Source organism: Scaptodrosophila lebanonensis, unplaced genomic scaffold (assembly GCF_003285725.1).
Source record: "Scaptodrosophila lebanonensis strain 11010-0011.00,11010-0021.00 unplaced genomic scaffold, SlebRS2 tig00001477-arrow-arrow-pilon, whole genome shotgun sequence".
Taxonomy (NCBI): Eukaryota; Metazoa; Arthropoda; class Insecta; order Diptera; family Drosophilidae; genus Scaptodrosophila; species Scaptodrosophila lebanonensis.
This window is the reverse complement of record NW_022060776.1, coordinates 17,501-37,083: the sequence shown is the minus strand read 5'-3', so window position 1 is coordinate 37,083 and position 19,583 is coordinate 17,501.

Sequence of the window (19,583 nt, the reverse complement as noted above, 5' to 3'; positions counted from 1 at the left end):
CAAATTCAACTTGGATATTTCAATTCCAACAGTTTTGAATACTCCATTGACCATAGACATAGAACAAACCTGGAACAAGTCAAACTAAACAGTTTGACCAAGAGGTTGAAGCAATTGATCCAGAAACAAATGTGGAAGAAAAAAGATCTACACGATCTAACGATCCCAGCTGTGTTAACAGCACCACAATATCAGGATCAAGATTTGTCTGATTCAGATTCATTGAATGGTGTGGTAGAGCGAGAACAAATCAGAATGGCAGACGACCCAGTTGCCCAACGGGCTTATATCAAAGATATTTCGCACGCCATACCCGAATTCAATGGACAGAAACTTCATTTGCAACGATTCGTGACAGCGATTAAATTGGTTAACCTAACAAAAGGCCCTCATGAGTCTTTGGCGGTCGAAGTAATAAAATCAAAGATTATAGGAACAACACTGTACAAAGTTCAAGAACTTAACACCATAGATGAAATTATAAAGAAACTACAAGACACTATAGTCGGTGAAACATCTGACGTTTGTCAAAAGCAAAATTGGAAAAAGTATGCCAAAAGGGAAACCGCAACCCAATTTACCACAGAAATCGACAATTTGCGAAAGCTACTTGAAGCTTCGTACATCGATGAAGGGCTGCCAGCCGAACATGCTGACAAATTCAGTACAAAAGAAGCCATTAAAACAATGGTTAAAAATTGTGAGCATGGTAGACTAAAAAACATTTTAGAAGCAGGTAACTTCACGACCATGAACGATGCCGTCACAAAGTATATACAATGTAGTACTGAGATGACGGGCAATGCAAGTTCAATATTGTACACGCGAAGAGGACAAGCCTACCGCGGTAGTAGCTACCGAAGTAACTATCAAGGTAGAGAAAATGGTCGTGGCTACTACAATAACAATTATCAGTCAAACAATTATAGAGGTCGTGGTGGTTATAGAGGAGGTAACCGTGGTAACGGCACATCCCATAACAGCCAAAATTACGTCAGAAATGGGAACACAAGACACAACAATAATGTCCGTGTTACCCAGACGGCTTCGGGAAACTCCCAAACCCCTATGGATACTCCAAATTGTTAAAAGCAAAGGTTCAAACCATCAATCTCGATCTCAACATTTTCGTGTCATTTGACAATGCCAAGACAGGAAAACATCTAACATTCCTAGTAGATACAGGAGCGAACATATCGCTAATAAAAGAAACTTCAGATGTCTTCAACGACATACAAATAAATAATAAAATAGATATTCAAGGTATAGGTGAGGGTATTATAAAATCCCTAGGCCTTGCCCCAATAGAGCTACAGACAGATAAATACATAATTCCACACAATTTCCATTTAGTAAACAAAAATTTCGCAATCCCATGTGATGGAATAATAGGGATTGATTTCATAAAAGAATTTAATTGTCAAATTGATCTGAAACCTTCAGAAGACTGGTTTATAATACGACCAAACAATATAGACATTCGCATTTATGTTCCAATAACATACAGTTCTGGTAACAATACAATACTTCTACCAGCCAGATCACAAGTTGTCCGAAAAATAGAACTAACTTCAAGTGAAGATAGTGTGCTAATCCCAAACCAGGAAATTCAAACTGGTATTTATGTTGCAAACACCGTTGCAATCACTCGAAACGCATTCGTCCGATTACTAAATATAACCAATAACGACCAGTTAATTATTATAAATATATTAAAATCTGAACCACTTTCGAATTACAATGTAGTTCAAACAACTTCTAAAATCAGGGAACAAACTGTCATGGCTGAGCTTACAAAAAATTTTCCAGCCCCATTCAAACAACAATTAACGGAACTATGTTCCAAATATAATGACATATTCGGACTTGAAACCGAATCGATAACAACTAATAATTTTTATAAACAGAAGTTGAGATTGAGGGATACTGAGCCTATTTATATAAAAAACTATCGAAGCCCGCATAGCCAAGTTGAGGATCCAGAAGCAAGTAGGAAGATTAATAGACGACAAAATAGTCGAACCATCCGTGTCAGAGTACAACAGCCCCCTTTTACTAGTACCAAAGAAAGCTCTTCCGGGCACAGAACAGAAGAAATGGCGATTAGTAGTTGACTATCGTCAAATAAATAAAAAACTCCTGTCAGATAAATTTCCATTACCTAGGATTGATGACATTTTGGATCAACTAGGTAGAGCAAAATACTTCTCATGCCTTGATTTAATGTCAGGTTTTCATCAAATAGAACTGGAGGAAAGTTCACGTAACATAACTTCTTTTTCAACGAGCAATGGCTCATATCGCCTCACGCGACTACCATTTGGTTTAAAAATAGCGCCAAATTCATTTCAAAGAACGATGACTATTGCATTCTCTGGACTGAAGCTTCGCAAGCATTCCTATATATGGACGATCTTATAGTCATTGGTTGTTCCGAAAAACATATGCTCGGGAACTTACAAGATATTTTTGAGGTATGTAGAAAACACAACCTGAAACTACACCCACAAAAGTGTTCATTTTTTATGCATGAAGTGACCTTTCTCGTTCATAAATGACAAGGGAATCTTGCCAGATGACAAAAAATATGACGTCATCAAAAACTATCCAGTCCCGCATGACGCGGACAGCGCTAGACGATTCGTAGCATTTTGCAATTATTACAGACGTTTCATTAAGAACTTCGCCGACTATTCCCGGCACTTAACTAGATTGTGTAAAAAGAACGTTCCATTTGAGTGGTCAGATGAATGTCAAACGCATTCCAATACTTGAAAGATAAACTAATCGAACCCACTCTGTTGCAATACCCAGATTTTGAAAAAGAATTTTGCATAATTACAGATGCTAGTAAACAAGCATGTGGTGCGGTTTTAACTCAAAACCATAAAGGACACCAACTTCCAATAGCATATGCATCACATTCATTCACAAAGTGTGAAAGCAACAAAAGCACAACCGAACAGGAATTGGCAGCAATTCATTGGGCAATTACTCATTTTCGACCATATATTTATGGAAAACATTTCACAGTGAAAACGGATCACAGACCACATTTCAATGGTCAATCCTAGCTCAAAACTCACACGCATGCGGCTTGAATTAGAAGAATAACGACTTTACAGTCGAGTACCTAAGGGGTAAAGACAATTTCGTGGCAGATGCACTGTCACGAATAACAATAAAGGAATTAAAAAGCATAACGGCAAATGTATTAAAAGTCACTACAAGACAGACAAGTAGACAAAAATCCTGCGCAGGAAAGAAAAAAATAGAATTGCCTAGGCAATCTCTAGAAAAAGCTTCAAAGCCCAACGTATATGAAGTCATTAACAATGACGAAGTACGCAAAGTAGTGGCCTTGCATGTAAAAAATAATTTATGTTTTTTCAAACATGGAAAAAAAATTGCAGCAAGATATGAAGTTGGCGATTTGTATACTAATGGAACCCTTGATTTAGGGTCAGTTCTTCCAAAGGCTTGAAATGCAAGCCGGTAAACAAAGAATCAGCCAACTCAAAGTGGCACCGTGGGAAAATATCTGTGAAAATCGTTTCAATAGATCATTTTAAACAAGAAAGGAATGCTAAAGTCGAGCAGGCTCAACTCTTAAATACCCTGTACCACCCCACAAAAAAGTAATTAAATTAATTAATTAATTTAATTTAATTAATTAACTAAATTAATTTAATTAATTAACTAAATTAAATATAAAATATTCCATACATGCATACATACATTTACATCAGAATCGTATCTATACGTATTGGTGTACTTGTACATATGTATGTATGTGTGCATTGGGCATGGTTATATGGCTATAACTTTCTTTCTGATCAACCTATCATAATGCAACTTGGTATAACGGATATATAATTACTAACTGGATGTGTCTACCAAAGTTCAAAATTCCAAGAATTACGGGAGTTATCGAAAATCGTTAATAGGGGGGAGTGGGGGGGTGGATCAGAAAAAAATGAACAAACTCGTCCTTTCTCGGTCTCAGGAGAATCTGTATACCACTTGGTTGTGCTAGCTCTTATACTTTCGGAGATCCTTGCGTTCATACAGACAGACAGACGGACAGACGGACAGACAGACGGACAGACGGACATGGCTATATCGACTCGGCTTGTCATGCTGATCAAGAATATATATACTTGGTGGGGTCTACCAAGCCTCCTTCTGTGTGTTCCATGTGCACTCGCACAAAACTAATATACCCTTGTACCCTTTGGGCACAGGGTATAAAAAATGGGCAATAAAACATTACGAACATTAAGAGTGGCGCTACTCAACCCGGTGACCCTAATAACAAATATTAAAGAAAAAGAGCAATCTTGTCTACATTACATGATGATCCAATTCAAGGAGGACATACAGGCATAACAAAAACCTTGGCCAAGGTCAAAAGATATTATTTTTGGAAAGGTATGACCAAAGAGATTACTGATTACATACGTAAATGTCAAAAATGCCAAAAGTCGAAAACGACTAAACATACAAAAACCCCTTTAAAACAATTACGGAAACCCCCCAAATGGCTTTCGATAGGGTAATAGTGGATACGATCGGTCCACTTCCTAAATCAGAACAGGGAAATGAATATGCAGTCACTTTAATCTGTGACTCAAAATACCTAGTTGCCATCCCAATTACAAATAAAAGCGCAAACACGGTAGCAAAGCTATCTTTGAAGAATTTATTCTGAAGTACGGTCCAATGAAGACGTTCATTACGGACATGGGAACAGAATATAAAAATTCAATCATTAACGACTTATGTAAATATCTAAAAATAGAAACATAACGTCAACAGCGCACCACCACCAGACAGTAGGAACAGTAGAAAGAAGTCATAGAACTTTTAATGAGTACATGCGTTCATATATATCGGTCGATAAAACTGATTGGGACGTATGGCTTAAATACTTTGTCTTTTGTTTCAACACAACACCATCTATGGCGCATGATTATTGTCCCATATGAATTAGTATTTGGTAGAACATCAAATCTACCAACTCAATTTTGGTGGTATAGATGACATAGCACCCATATATAATATAGAAGATTACTCTAAAGAGAGCAAATATAGATTAGAAAGAGCATATAAAGAGCAAGGATTATGCTCGAGGAGCATAAGGCGAAAAATAAACAGCTATATGATTTAAAAATAAACAATTTAGAAATAGCAGTAGGAGATAGGTTCTATTAAAAAACGAATCAGGACATAAGCCAGAATCTAAATATACAGGTCCCTATACAGTAGAAAACATCGGAGAAAGAGATAACATCATAATCTCTGATGATAGGAAAAAGAAACAAAAAGTACATAAGGATAGGATAAAGATTTTTAAACCCCAAATCATTTGTAACATGGCCATGCATAGAAACAAAACATTTAGGAATTTTTATAACATTTGAAATTTCATTACCCATTCATGAGCGTATTAATTTTAAACTTTACCAATATTAATTCAAATTCAATAATTTAATTCACTCATAAAATATACTATCAATTTCAATACATTTTTTCCATTTAAACAATACATAATAATAAGAATTAATTTTCATTTTTAAAATAACTACATATATTACGTTATTTTTCAAAAGGAGGGAGATGTAGTATGCATGCATAGGAAATACCCACTGTACCAAGAGTACTTTAGGGACAACCACACTGTAACACTTTCTTGCAGTGTTTAGGTAATCATAAATAACTTGAGTGCGACGGTAATACGATCGCACAAATATGCCTCGCGGACAAGAGTGCAACGTCGGCGTCTTTCACGTAACCGACGGCACCCAAACATGATCCGTTTGAATGTGCATGCATGTCCCTCGCGCCCCCCGCTATCAGCAGCGCTGGGAATATATACATACATATATATTAAACACATAAATGCGGGCCGCTCCGCTGCCGGAGTTGCTGGCAGCGCAGCTACGCTGCCCTAAGCTAAGTAGAATTTAAGAAATGTACTCGCAATCAATTGAATAAAGCCAACTCAAGAAGACGATGTCTTGATATCTACAAGTAAAGTGAAATGTGTTTTACAACGCCCTCCTCTCCGATTCTCATACCAAGTACCTAAGCGCTGGCACATCAAGAATTAATTTGTGAAATTTCTGAAAAATCAAATTAAAATAATGTGGACGCCTTCCTCTGCGATTCTCATACCAAGTACCTAAGCGCTGGCACATCGAGAATTAATTTGTGAAATTTCTGAAACATAAATTTAAAATATTGTGCACTCCTCTGCGATTCTCATACCAAGTACCTAAGCGCTGGGCAAATCGAGAATTAAATGGTGAAATGTGTGAAAAATGAAATTAAAATAGAGTGGACACCTTCCTCTGCGATTATCATACCAAGTACCTAAGCGCTGGCAAATCGAGATTAAATTGTGAAATTCTGAAAAATCAAATTAAAATAGTGGTGGACGCCTTCCTCTGCGATTCTCATACCAGTGCCTAAGCGCGGGCACATCGAGAATTAATTTGTGAAATTTCTGAAATATGAAATTAAAATATTGTGCATGCCTCTGCGATTCTCAGACCAAGTACCTAAGCGCTGGCAAATCGAGAATTAAATGTGAAATGTGTGAAAAATGAAATTAAAATAGAGTGGACACCTTCCTCTGCGATTATCATACCAAGTACCTAAGCGCTGGCAAATCGAGAATTAAATTGTGAAATTTCTGAAAAATCAAATTAAAATAGTGTGGACGCCTTCCTCTGCGATTCTCATACCAGTGCCTAAGCGCTGGCACAATCGAGAATTAATTGTGAAATTTCTGAAATATGAAATTAAAATATTGCGGGCGCCTTCCTCTGCGATTCTCAGACCAAGTACCTAAGCGCTGGCAAATCTAGAACTACACTGTGCTATTTCTGAAAAATCTAATTAAAATATTGCGTGCGCCTTCCTCTGCGATTTTCATACCAAGTACCTAAGCGGTGGCAAATTCATAATTAAATTGTGAAAAGTCTTTAAAATTTAATAATTGTATTGTGATTAAATAATGAAATTTCTGAAAAATCAAATTAAAATAGTGTGGACGCCCTCCTCTGCGATTCTCATACCAAGTACCTAAGCGCTGGCAAATCGAGAATTAAAATGAAATCATTATATTGTAAAATTAAATAATGGAAAAAAATCAAATTAAAATAATGCGGGCGCCCTCTGCGATTCTCATTCCAAGTACCTTGGCAAATTCATAATTAAATTGTAAAAAGTCTTTACAATATATAAGAATTGTATTGTGGAAATTACAGAATTACACTGTGCTATTTCTGAAAAATCCAATTAAAATATTGCGGGCGCCTTCCTCTGCGATTCTCATACCAAGTACCTAAGCGGTGGCAAATTCATAATTAAATTGTGAAAAGTCTTTAAAATATAATAATTGTATTGTGATTAATAATGAAATTTCTGAAAAATATAATTAAAATATTGTGGACGCCCTCCTCTGCGATTCTCATACCAAGTACCTAAGCGCTGGCAAATCGAGAACTAAATTGTGAAATTTCTGAAAAATCAAATTAAAATAGTGTGGACGCCTTCCTCTGCGATTCTCATACCAGTGCCTAAGCGCTGGCACATCGAGAATTAATTTGTGAAATTTCTGAAATATGAAATTAAAATATTGTGCATGCCTCTGCGATTCTCAGACCAAGTACATAAGCGCTGGCAAATCTAGAATTACACTGTGCTATTTCGGAAAAATCTAATTAAAATATTGCGTGCGCCTTCCTCTGCGATTCTCATACCAAGTACCTAAGCGGTGGCAAATTCATAATTAAATTGTGAAAAGTCTTTAAAATATAATAATTGTATTGTGATTAAATAATGAAATTTCTGAAAAATATAATTAAAATATTGTGGACGCCCTCCTCTGCGATTCTCATACCAAGTACCTAAGCGCTGGGAAATCGAGAACTAAATTGTGAATTTCTGAAAAATCAAATTAAAATAGTGTGGACGCCTTCCTCTGCGATTCTCATACCAGTGCCTAAGCGCTGGCACATCGAGAATTAATTTGTGAAATTTCTGAAATATGAAATTAAAATATTGTGCATGCCTCTGCGATTCTCAGACCAAGTACCTAAGCGCTGGCAAATCTAGAATTACACTGTGCTATTTCTGAAAAATCTAATTAAAATATTGCGTGCGCCTTCCTCTGCGATTCTCATACCAAGTACCTAAGCGGTGGCAAATTCATAATTAAATTGTGAAAGTCTTTAAAATATAATAATTGTATTGTGATTAAATAATGAAATTTCTGAAAAATCAAATTAAAATAGTGTGGACGCCTTCCTCTGCGATTCTCATACCAAGTACCAAGCGCTGGCAATTCATAATTAAATTGTGAAATGTGTGAAAAATGAATTAATTTTATTATGAAATTAAAAAGCGAAATTTCTGAAAAACTAAATGTAAATATTGTGGACGCCCTCCTCTGCAATTCTTATACCAAGTACCTAAGCGCTGGCAAATCGAGAATTACACTGTGCAATTTCTGAAAAAATCAAATTAAAATATTGCGGCCGCCCTCCTCTGAGATTCTCATACCAAGTACCTAAGCGCTGGCAAATCGAGAATTACACTTTGCTATTTCTGAAAAATCCAATTAAAATATTGCGGGCGCCTTCCTCTGCGATTCTCATACCAAGTACCTAAGCGGTGGCAAATCGAGAATTAAAATGAAATCATTATATTGTAAAATTAAATAATGGAAAAAATCGAATTAAAAATATTGCGGGCGCCCTCTGCGATTCTCATTCCAAGTACCTTGGCAAATTCATAATTAAATTGTAAAAAGTCTTTACAATATATAAGAATTGTATTGTGAAATTAAATAATGAAATTTCTGAAAAATATAATTAAAATATTGTGGACGCCCTCCTCTGCGATTCTCATACCAAGTACCTAAGCGCTGGCAAATCGAGAATTAAATTGTGAAATGTGTATAAATTGAATTAACTTTATTATGAAATTAAATAGAGAAATTTAAATATTGTGGGCGCCCTCCTATGCGATTCTCATACCAAGTACCTAGCGCTGGCAAATCGAGAATTAAATTGTGAAATGTGTGAAAAATTAAATTAAAATATTGTTGGGGGTCCCTCCTTTGCGATTCTCATACCAAGTACCAAGCGCTGGCAATCGAGAATTAAAATGAAATCATTATATTGTAAAATTAAATAATGGAAAAAATCAAATTAAAATATTGCGGGCGCGATCCTCTGCGATTCTCATTCCAAGTACCTAAGCGCTGGCAAATTCATAATTAAATTGTGAAAAGTATTTAAAATATAATAATTGTATTGTGAAATTAAATAATGAAATTTCTGAAAAATATAATTAAAATATTGTGGACGCCCTCCTCTGCAATTCTCATACCAAATACCAAGCGCTGGCAAATCGAGAAATAAAATGAAATCATTATATTGTAAAATTAAATAATGGAAAAAATCAAATTAAATATTGCGGGCGCGATCCTGTGCAATTTCTGAAAAATCAAATTAAAATATTGCGGCCGCCCTCCTCTGCGATTCTCATACCAAGTACCTAAGCGCTGGCAAATCGAGAATTACAATGAATCATTATATTGTAAAATTAAATAATGGAAAAAATCAAATTAAAATATTGCGGGCGCCCTCCTCTGCGATTCTCATACCAAGTACCTAAGCGCTGGCAAATCGAGAATTACACTGGTGCAATTTCTGAAAAAATCAAATTAAAATATTGCGGCCGCCCTCCTCTGCGATTCTCATACCAAGTACCTAAGCGCTGGCAAATCGAGAATTACAATGAAATCATTATATTGTAAAATTAAATAATGGAAAAAATCAAATTAAAATATTGCGGGGCGCCCTCCTCTGCGATCCTCATTCCAAGTACCTGGGCAAATTCATAATTAAATTGTGAAAAGTCTTTAAAATATAATAATTGTATTGTGAAATTAAATAATGAAATTTCTGAAAAATATAATTAAAATATTGTGGACGCCCTCCTCTGCGATTCTCATACCAATACCTAAAGCGCTGGCCAATCGAGAATTAAATTGTGAAATGTGGTGAAAAATGAATTAACTTTATTATGAAATTAAATAGCGAAATGCGAAACTAAATGTAAATATTGTGGACGCCCTCCTCTGCGATTCTCATACCAAGTACCTAAGCGCTGGCAATCGAGAAATAAATTGTGAAATTTCTAAAAAATCAATAAAAATAGTGTGGACGCTTTCCTCTGCGATTCTCATACCAAGTACCTAAGCGCTGGCAAATCGAGAATTAAAATGAAATCATTATATTGTAAAATGAAATAATGGAAAAAAATCAAATTAAAATATTTCGAGCGCCATCCTCTGCGATTCTCATTCCAAGTACCTAAGCACTGGAAAATCGAGAACTAAATTGTGAAATTTCTAAAAAAATCAAATAAAAATAGTGTGGACGCCTTCCTCTGCGATTCTCATACCAGTGCCTAAGCGCTGGCACATCGAGAATTAATTTGTGAAATTTCTGAAATAAATTGTGAAATTTCTGAAAAATATAAGTAAAATATTGTGGAACGCCTTCCTCTCTACCAAGCGCTGGCAAGTTCATAATTAAATTGTGAAATGTGTGAAAAATGAATTAATTTTATTATGAAATTAAAAAAGCGAAATTTCTAAAAAAACTAAATGTCAATATTGTGGACGCCCTCCTCTGCAATTCTCATACCAAGTACCTTAGCGCTGGCAAATCGAGAATTACACTGTGCAATTTCTGAAAAATCAAATTAAAATATTGCGGCCGCCCTCCTCTGAGATTCTCATACCAGTACCTAAGCGGTGGCAAATCGAGAATTAAAATGAAATCGTTATATTGTAAAATTAAATAATTGAAAAATCAAATTAAAAATATTTCGAGCGCCATCCTCTGCGATTCTCATACCAAGTACCTAAGCGCTGGCAAATCGAGAATTACAATGAAATCATTATATTGTAAAATTAAATAATGGAAAAAAATCAAATTAAAATATTGTGGACGCCCTCCTCTGCGATTCTCATACCAAGTACCTAAGCGCTGGCCAATCGAGAATTAAATTGTGAAATGTGTGAAAAATGAATTAACTTTATTATGAAATTAAATAGCGAATTTCTGAAAAAACTAAATGTAAATATTGTGGACGCCCTCCTCTGCGATTCTCATACCAAGTACCTAAGCGCTGGCAAATCGAGAAATAAATTGTGAAATTTCTAAAAAATCAAATAAAAATAGTGTGGAACGCTTTCCTCTGCGATTCTCATACCAAGTACCTTAGCGCTGGCAAATCGAGAATTACACTGGTGCAATTTCTGAAAAATCAAATTAAAATATTGCGGCCGCCCTCCTCTGAGATTCTCATACCAAGTACCTAAGCGGTGGCAAATCGAGAATTAAAATGAAATCATTATATTGTAAAATTAAAATAATTGAAAAAATCAAATTAAAATATTTCGAGCGCCATCCTCTGCGATTCTCATACCAAGTACCTAAGCGCTGGCAAATCGAGAATTACAATGAAATCATTATATTGTAAAATTAAATAATGGAAAAAATCAAATTAAAATATTGTGGACGCCCTCCTCTGCGATTCTCATACCAAGTACCTAAGCGCTGGCAAATCGAGAATTAAATTGTGAAATGTGTGAAAAATGAATTAACTTTATTATGAAATTAAATAGCGAAATTTCTGAAAAACTAAATGTAAATATTGTGGACGCCCTCCTCTGCGATTCTCATACCAAGTACCTAAGCGCTGGCAAATCGAGAAATAAATTGTGAAATGTCTAAAAAATCAAATAAAAATAGTGTGGACGCTTTCCTCTGCGATTCTCATACCAAAGTACCTAAGCGCTGGCAAATCGAGAATTAAAATGAAATCATTATATTGTAAAATTAAATAATGGAAAAAAATCAAATTAAAATATTTCGAGGCGCCATCCTCTGCGATTCTCATTCCAAGTACCTAAGCACTGGAAAATCGAGAACTAAATTGTGAAATTTCTAAAAAATCAATAAAAATAGTGTGGACGCTTTTCTCTGCGATTCTCATACCAAGTACCTAAGCGCTGGCACATCGAGAATTAATTTGTGAAATTTCTGAAAATCAAATTAAAATAATGTGGACGCCTTCCTCTGCGATTCTCATACCAAGTACCTAAGCGCTGGCACATCGAGAATTAATGTGTGAAATTTCTGAAATATGAAATTAAAATATTGTGCATGCCTCTGCGATTCTCATACCAAGTACCTAAGCGCTGGCAAATCGAGAATTAAATTGGTGAAATGTGTGAAAAAATGAAATTTAAAATAGAGTGGACACCTTCCTCTGCGATTATCATACCAAGTACCTAAGCGCTGGCAAATCGAGAATTAAATTGTGAAATTTCTGAAAATCAAATTAAATATGTGTGGACGCCTTCCTCTGCGATTCTCATACCAGTGCCTAAGCGCTGGCACATCGAGAATTAATTTGTGAAATTTCTGAAATAAATTGTGAAATTTCTGAAAAATATAATTAAAATATTGTGGACGCCTTCCTCTCTACCAAGCGCTGGCAAGTTCATAATTAAATTGTGAAATGTGTGAAAAATGAATTAATTTTATTATGAAATTAAAAAGCGAAATTTCTGAAAAACTAAATGTCAATATTGTGGACGCCCTCCTCTGCAATTCTCATACCAAGTACCTTAGCGCTGGCAAATCGAGAATTACACTGTGCAATTTCTGAAAAATCAAATTAAAATATTGCGGCCGCCCTCCTCTGAGATTCTCATACCAAGTACCTAAGCGGTGGCAAATCGAGAATTAAAATGAAATCATTATATTGTAAAATTAAATAATTGAAAAAATCAAATTAAAATATTTCGAGCGCCATCCTCTGCGATTCTCATTCGAAGTACCTAAGCGCTGGAAAATCGAGAACTAAATTGTGAAATTTCTAAAAAATCAAATAAAAATGGTGTGGACGCTTTCCTCTGCGATTCTCATACCAAGTACCTAAGCGCTGGCACATCGAGAATTAATTTGTGAAATTTCTGAAAAATCAATTAAAATAATGTGGACGCCTTCCTCTGCCGATTCTCATACCAAGTACCTAAGCGCTGGCACATCGAGAATTAATTTGTGAAATTTCTGAAATATGAAATTAAAATATTGTGCATGCCTCTGCGATTCTCATACCAAGTACCTAAGCGCTGGCCAAATCGAGAATTAAATGGTGAAATGTGTGAAAAATGAAATTAAAATAGTGTGGACGCCCTTCCTCTGCGATTCTCATACCAGTGCCTAAGCGCTGGCACATCGAGAATTAATTTGTGAAATTTTTGAAATATGAAATTAAAATATTGTGCATGCCCTCTGCGATTCTCAGACCAAGTACCTAAGCGCTGGCAAATCTAGAATTACCACTGTGCTATTTCTGAAAAATCTAATTAAAATATTGCGTGCGCCTTCCTCTGCGATTCTCATACCAAGTACCTAAGCGGTGGCAAATTCATAATTAAATTGTGAAAAGTCTTCAAATTTAATAATTGTATTGTGATTAAATAATGAAATTTCTGAAAAATATAATTAAAATATTGTGGACGCCCTCCCTCTGCGATTCTCATACCAAGTACCTAAGCGCTGGCAAATCGAGAACTAAATTGTGAAATTTCTGAAAAATATAATTAAAATATTGTGGACGCCTTCCTCTCTACCAAGCGCTGGCAAGTTCATAATTAAATTGTGAAATGTGTGAAAAATGAATTAATTTTATTATGAAATTAAAAAGCGAAATTTCTGAAAAACTAAATGTCAATATTGTGGACGCCCTCCTCTGCAATTCTCATACCAAGTACCTTAGCGCTGGCAAATCGAGAATTACACTGTGCAATTTCTGAAAAATCAAATTAAAATATTGCGGCCGCCCTCCTCTGAGATTCTCATACCAAGTACCTAAGCGGTGGCAAATCGAGAATTAAAATGAAATCATTATATTGTAAAATTAAATAATTGAAAAAATCAAATTAAAATATTTCGAGCGCCATCCTCTGCGATTCTCATTCCAAGTACCTAAGCGCTGGAAAATCGAGAACTAAATTGTGAAATTTCTAAAAATCAAATAAAAATGGTGTGGACGCTTTCCTCTGCGATTCTCATACCAAGTACCTAAGCGCTGGCACATCGAGAATTAATTTGTGAAATTTCTGAAAAATCAAATTAAAATAATGTGGACTGTTGAAAATCAATACAAACATAAGTACCAATGCACGCATGTTAATATAAGCAGATAATAATCTTATGTTATCTACAAGTTATCTGTCACTGTTGCATACGAATGTAAGCATAAAGAATATGTATAGCAAAAGTGTCAGTCTCCAATAAAACTCTAAAGCGAACAGACGCACGGCGGTCCGCGACTATTGTCTTTTACTTTACTCCTACTGAGCCCTTCCCTTTTCAGCGAATATATAATCTATTCAATAGGTTATGGGCCCAGGGCATATAGGCTCATAGGAGAAGTTCAAAGTATTGTGAAATAGTAATCGTTTGGTGACTCAAGAAATATAACATTTAAAAAATGAGTGCGCTATATCAAATAGACAAATTGGAAGAGCATAACTATGACTCATGGAGCATACAGATGCGATCTGTCTTAGTGCACGCGGAATTGTGGAGTGTGGCATCAGGTGCTGAACCTAGTAATACTGAGAGTTCAAGGCCAAAAGATGAAAAGGCATTAGCAATTATAACGCTAAGTGTAAAAGCTTCACAATTGGGCTTCATTAAAATTGCAACACTTCGTACGAGGCATGGAAAAAGTTAAAGGACGTTCATCAGCCGAGTGGACCTGTACGGAAAGTGTCGCTGTACAAGAAATTGCTAGGCAAACGCATGTTTCAAGGCCAAAGCATTTCAAGTTACATACACGAATTTAACGAAATTCTGGATGGTTTGTGTACAGTTGGCATCGAATTAAATGATGAGTTAAAAACAATCGTGTTGTTGTCAAGCTTGCCCGAACCATACGAAAATTTTGTCGTCGCCATTGAGACGCGTGACAATTTACCGTCATTTGATGTGTTATGTATCAAGCTGATGGAAGAGGGAGAGCGCAGAGGCAATGCAGATGGAGAGAGCGAGAATGCAAGAGCATTTATAGCTACGCAGCAGATCGTCGCGCATTCCAAAGCGAATTCAAAAAGGAATTCAAAAATCGTCGTTTGCTACAACTGCGGCGAAAAAGGGCACTACAAGGCACAGTGCAAGCGTGAGAAAATTCGCGGTGAAGGGAAAAAGCAATCGACAAAGAAAGAGATGGAAAAGCAGAGCAGCTTGTTAAATGCGTTGGACGTTGGAAAGATAGAGAACAACATGTGGTGTCTGGACAGCGGAGCAACAAGCCATATGTGTTGCGATAAGACGTTATTTTCAAAATTTATTGCGCACACTGAAATGATCGGTTTAGCTGACGCTGGTTTCCTGAAGGCCGAAGGCAGAGGAGAGGTGAAGTTACAGACAGAACTTTGTACCTTGGTGTTGTCAGATGTACTGTATGTACCGAAAATGAATGGCAACTTTATGTCCGTCAGCCGGTCAGTGCAAAAGAACAATGTTATACATTTTGGGCCACATTTTGCTAAAGTTATACAAAACGGCGAGTGTATACTGAAAGCGAATAAAGTTGGGAACCTTTATATGTTTCAAGGCAAACAAAATAGGTGTTATTCCGCAACTGAATCAGATGGTACATTGTGGCATAAGCGTTATGGCCATTTAAATTTTACCAGTCTGAAGGAAGTGATCAGCAAAGAGCTAGTGCGTGGTATTGGAAAGGTTTTTTTCCCAGACAACTTGAATTGCAAAACGTGTATGCTAAGCAAAATACATGTACAGCCATTCCCAAAGGTAAGCACTAACCGTGCCGAAGAGCTGTTGGAACTGGTTCATGCTGATGTATGCGGCCCATTCGACACGAAGTCACTTGCTGGATCCAAATACTTTCTGACCTTCATCGATGACAAGTCCAGGCGTATATTTGTTTATTTTTTGCGGAAGAAAGATGAAGTGTTCAGTAAGTTCGTCGAATTTAAAAAACTTGGTTGAACGGCAAACAGATAAAAAGCTCAAATGTATTCGAACCGACAATGGAGGCGAGTTTGTCAACACAACATTCAACGGTTTCCTGAAACACCATGGTATTGCAAGGCAATTGACCGTGGCTTATACTCCGCAGCAGAACGGCGTGGCGGAAAGAGCAAACCGGACATTAACGGAGATGTCCAGATGCTTATTGGTGCAGTCGGGCCTAGGCGAGTCTTTGTGGGCCGAAGCAGTCAACACAGCAGTATACATAAGAAACAGATCACCTACCAGTGCACTGAACAACCTGACTCCAATGGAAGCGTGGACAGGTAAGAAACCCTGTGTTAGCCATCTAAAAGTTTTTGGTTCCATTGCAGTTGCACTTGCAAAGGGTCCCCGTAAAGGCAAATTCAAACCCAAAGGGCATGAGTACCGTATGGTTGGGTATTCGGTAGCAGCCAAAGGCTATCGGTTATACGACCCAGAGACGAGGACGATTGTCGAAAAACGAGACATTCTATTTGATGAGCGTTGTGGTGGTCATACCAATGAAGATACCGTTACGGTAGATTTTCCTGCATGCGAGGTTCAAGAGCATGTCACTCACACGGATGGTGACAGAAGCATCGACGACGATGACAGTGAGCACAGTTCTGACGACAGCAGCTCCAACGCATATGAGAGTGCAGTCGAAAAAGAAGACTCTGACGAGGATACTGTGAAGATTGGGCCAGGCCGGCCTAAAATTGTTCGAAATGGTAAACCTGGTCGTCCAAGAAAGCAATACAATGTGCTTGGAGCATTGGTTGCTAGTGACGTAATGGTTCCGACATCCTATGATCAGGCCGTTGGTAGCACACATGCAGTATTCTGGCAAGAGGCGATGCAAAAGGAATATCAGGCACTACAATCAAACGAAACCTGGCAGATGGCTGATTTACCAAAAGATCAGCGAGCAGTTGGTTGCAAGTGGGTATACAGCCTGAAACGTGACTCTGATGGAAAAGTCGAACGTTTCAAGGCACGACTCGTTGCTAAAGGGTGCTCCCAGAAGTATGGCGTGAACTATGTAGAGACGTTCTCACCCGTTTGCAGATTGGAAACCGTGCGGTTTATTTTGGCGTTAGCAGCGGAATTGAAGCTGTACCTTCACCAGATAGATGTGTGTACCGCCTATTTGAATAGCGACCTGCATGAAACTGTTTATATGAAGCAGCCACAGGGATACACAGATCCCAATAATCCAAGTAAGGCTTTATTGCTTAAAAAGGCAATATATGGATTGAAGCAGTCGGGGCGCGAGTGGAACTCCAAGCTCGATTGTGTACTACAAGGCATAGATTTTGTAGCATGTGAAAATGAACCGTGTCTTTACAAAAGGAACGGAAGAGGTGACTTATCATTAATCCTTGTTTATGTTGATGATATAATTATAGCATGCCGATCAAAAGAGGACTTGGCCAACATCAAGTCAGCCATTACAACATCGTTTGAATGTGTTGACAAGGGAGAGCTGCATTTGTTCCTTGGCATGGAAGTGCAGCGCGACGGTGAGCTTGGCGAAATTTCGCTAAGCAATTCGCAATACATCAAAGACATATTGCGTGAACATGGATGCGAGACCTGTAGACCTACAGCGACCCCACTGGATGCTGGTTTCCAAGTGATATGTACCAGCGAGCATTGTCAAAAGGTTGACATTGCATCCTACCAGTCTTCAATTGGCGAGTTAATGTGGCTGGCGCTTACAACAAGGCCAGACATATTGCATTCCGTTGCCAAGTTAGCTCAACGGAATCAAGATCCGCATGCAGAGCACCTAGTGGGTGTAAAACATGTGCTTCGATACCTGGCGTCAACTGTGGACCTGAAGTTGCACTACAAAGAGTGTGGACAACCCCTTACCGGCTATGTGGATGCAGACTGGGGTGGCGACCGCATCGATCGCAAGTCGTATACTGGCTATGTATACTACTTGGCTGGAGGACCCATATCCTGGCGATCTGAAAAGCAACGCAGCGTGGCACTTAGCAGCACGGAGGCGGAGTATATGGCTCTTTCAACTGCGTGTAAGGAGGCCATATACCTACGGCGTCTTATAGTGGAGATTGGCTGCGGTGACTCGAGTACTCCAACTATTCTTCATGGCGATAATTTAAGTGCTCAACAATTAGCTAAGAATCCTGTACACCATGAAAGAACAAAGCATATTGATATTAGATATCATTTTGCAAGACAGGTTGTAAACGAAGAACAAATTGTTTTACAGTATACATCAACCAATGAAATGATAGCTGATATTTTAACGAAAAATCTCCCTAAAGCGAAGCATGTTCATTTTACAAAGCTGTTAAATTTGATTTGAAAATTTTTGTAAAACATGTTTGCATTGAGGAAGGGTGTTGAAAATCAATACAAACATAAGTACCAATGCACGCATGTTAATATAAGCAGATAATAATCTTATGTTATCTACAAGTTATCTGTCACTGTTGCATACGAATGTAAGCATAAAGAATATGTATAGCAAAAGTGTCAGTCTCCAATAAAACTCTAAAGCGAACAGACGCACGGCGGTCCGCGACTATTGTCTTTTACTTTACTCCTACTGAGCCCTTCCCTTTTCAGCGAATATATAATCTATTCAATAAAAACTACTTCATGGAGTTAGCATCAGCACGAAGTAAAATTACTTCAATATAATATTTAATGAACTGGGGCATCATTAAAATAATAGTGCTTATAGAGATGCGGTTGACGAATTATAATATGGCAGCAACACATAAATAAATAGACACATCAGTATAATAATATATAGTGGAGAAGCTTGATTCTATTATAGTAAATATTTTTTTTATTATAATAGAAGGCTTGATAATTTAGTGGTATATTTTGAAAAAAAGGTGTCACATAAAGAAATAGTGGCACAAAACTACTTCATATGGCAAAGAGAAATCAATGATTTCAAATAAATCCTGTATATTCGTAGCGTAATATACATAAAGATAGTTGTAATATTTTACTTCTATCGTTAATTTTTACTATGTATATGGTTCTTTCGTATCGACAGTTTGTTCCTTTTTATGGTTCATTACGACTGGTCGTTAGAATCCCTCTATACAGAAAAAGATATTTGGGAGTAGGAAAAACCAAACAAGTCCGACCTGGTTGCCCCTATATCGTTAATTAGTCTGGTGTGATACATTAAGAACTATGTTCTTAATGAGTTTTTGATATACTATAGGTGTATAAAAATTATACACAATTAATATAGTGTACAAAGACAGAAACACAGTACACATGTATTTATACATGTGTAAAATTTTATATATAGTTATTGGGGAGGCTATTATATAAAATGAAAAATTAATAGTTATAACTTGTTATGACTTATTAATAAAAAAAAAGTATTTGCGCTATATAAAATAGCGTTAAATAACAAAATGAACAAACAAACAAAAAGACACATTATTTGTGTATATA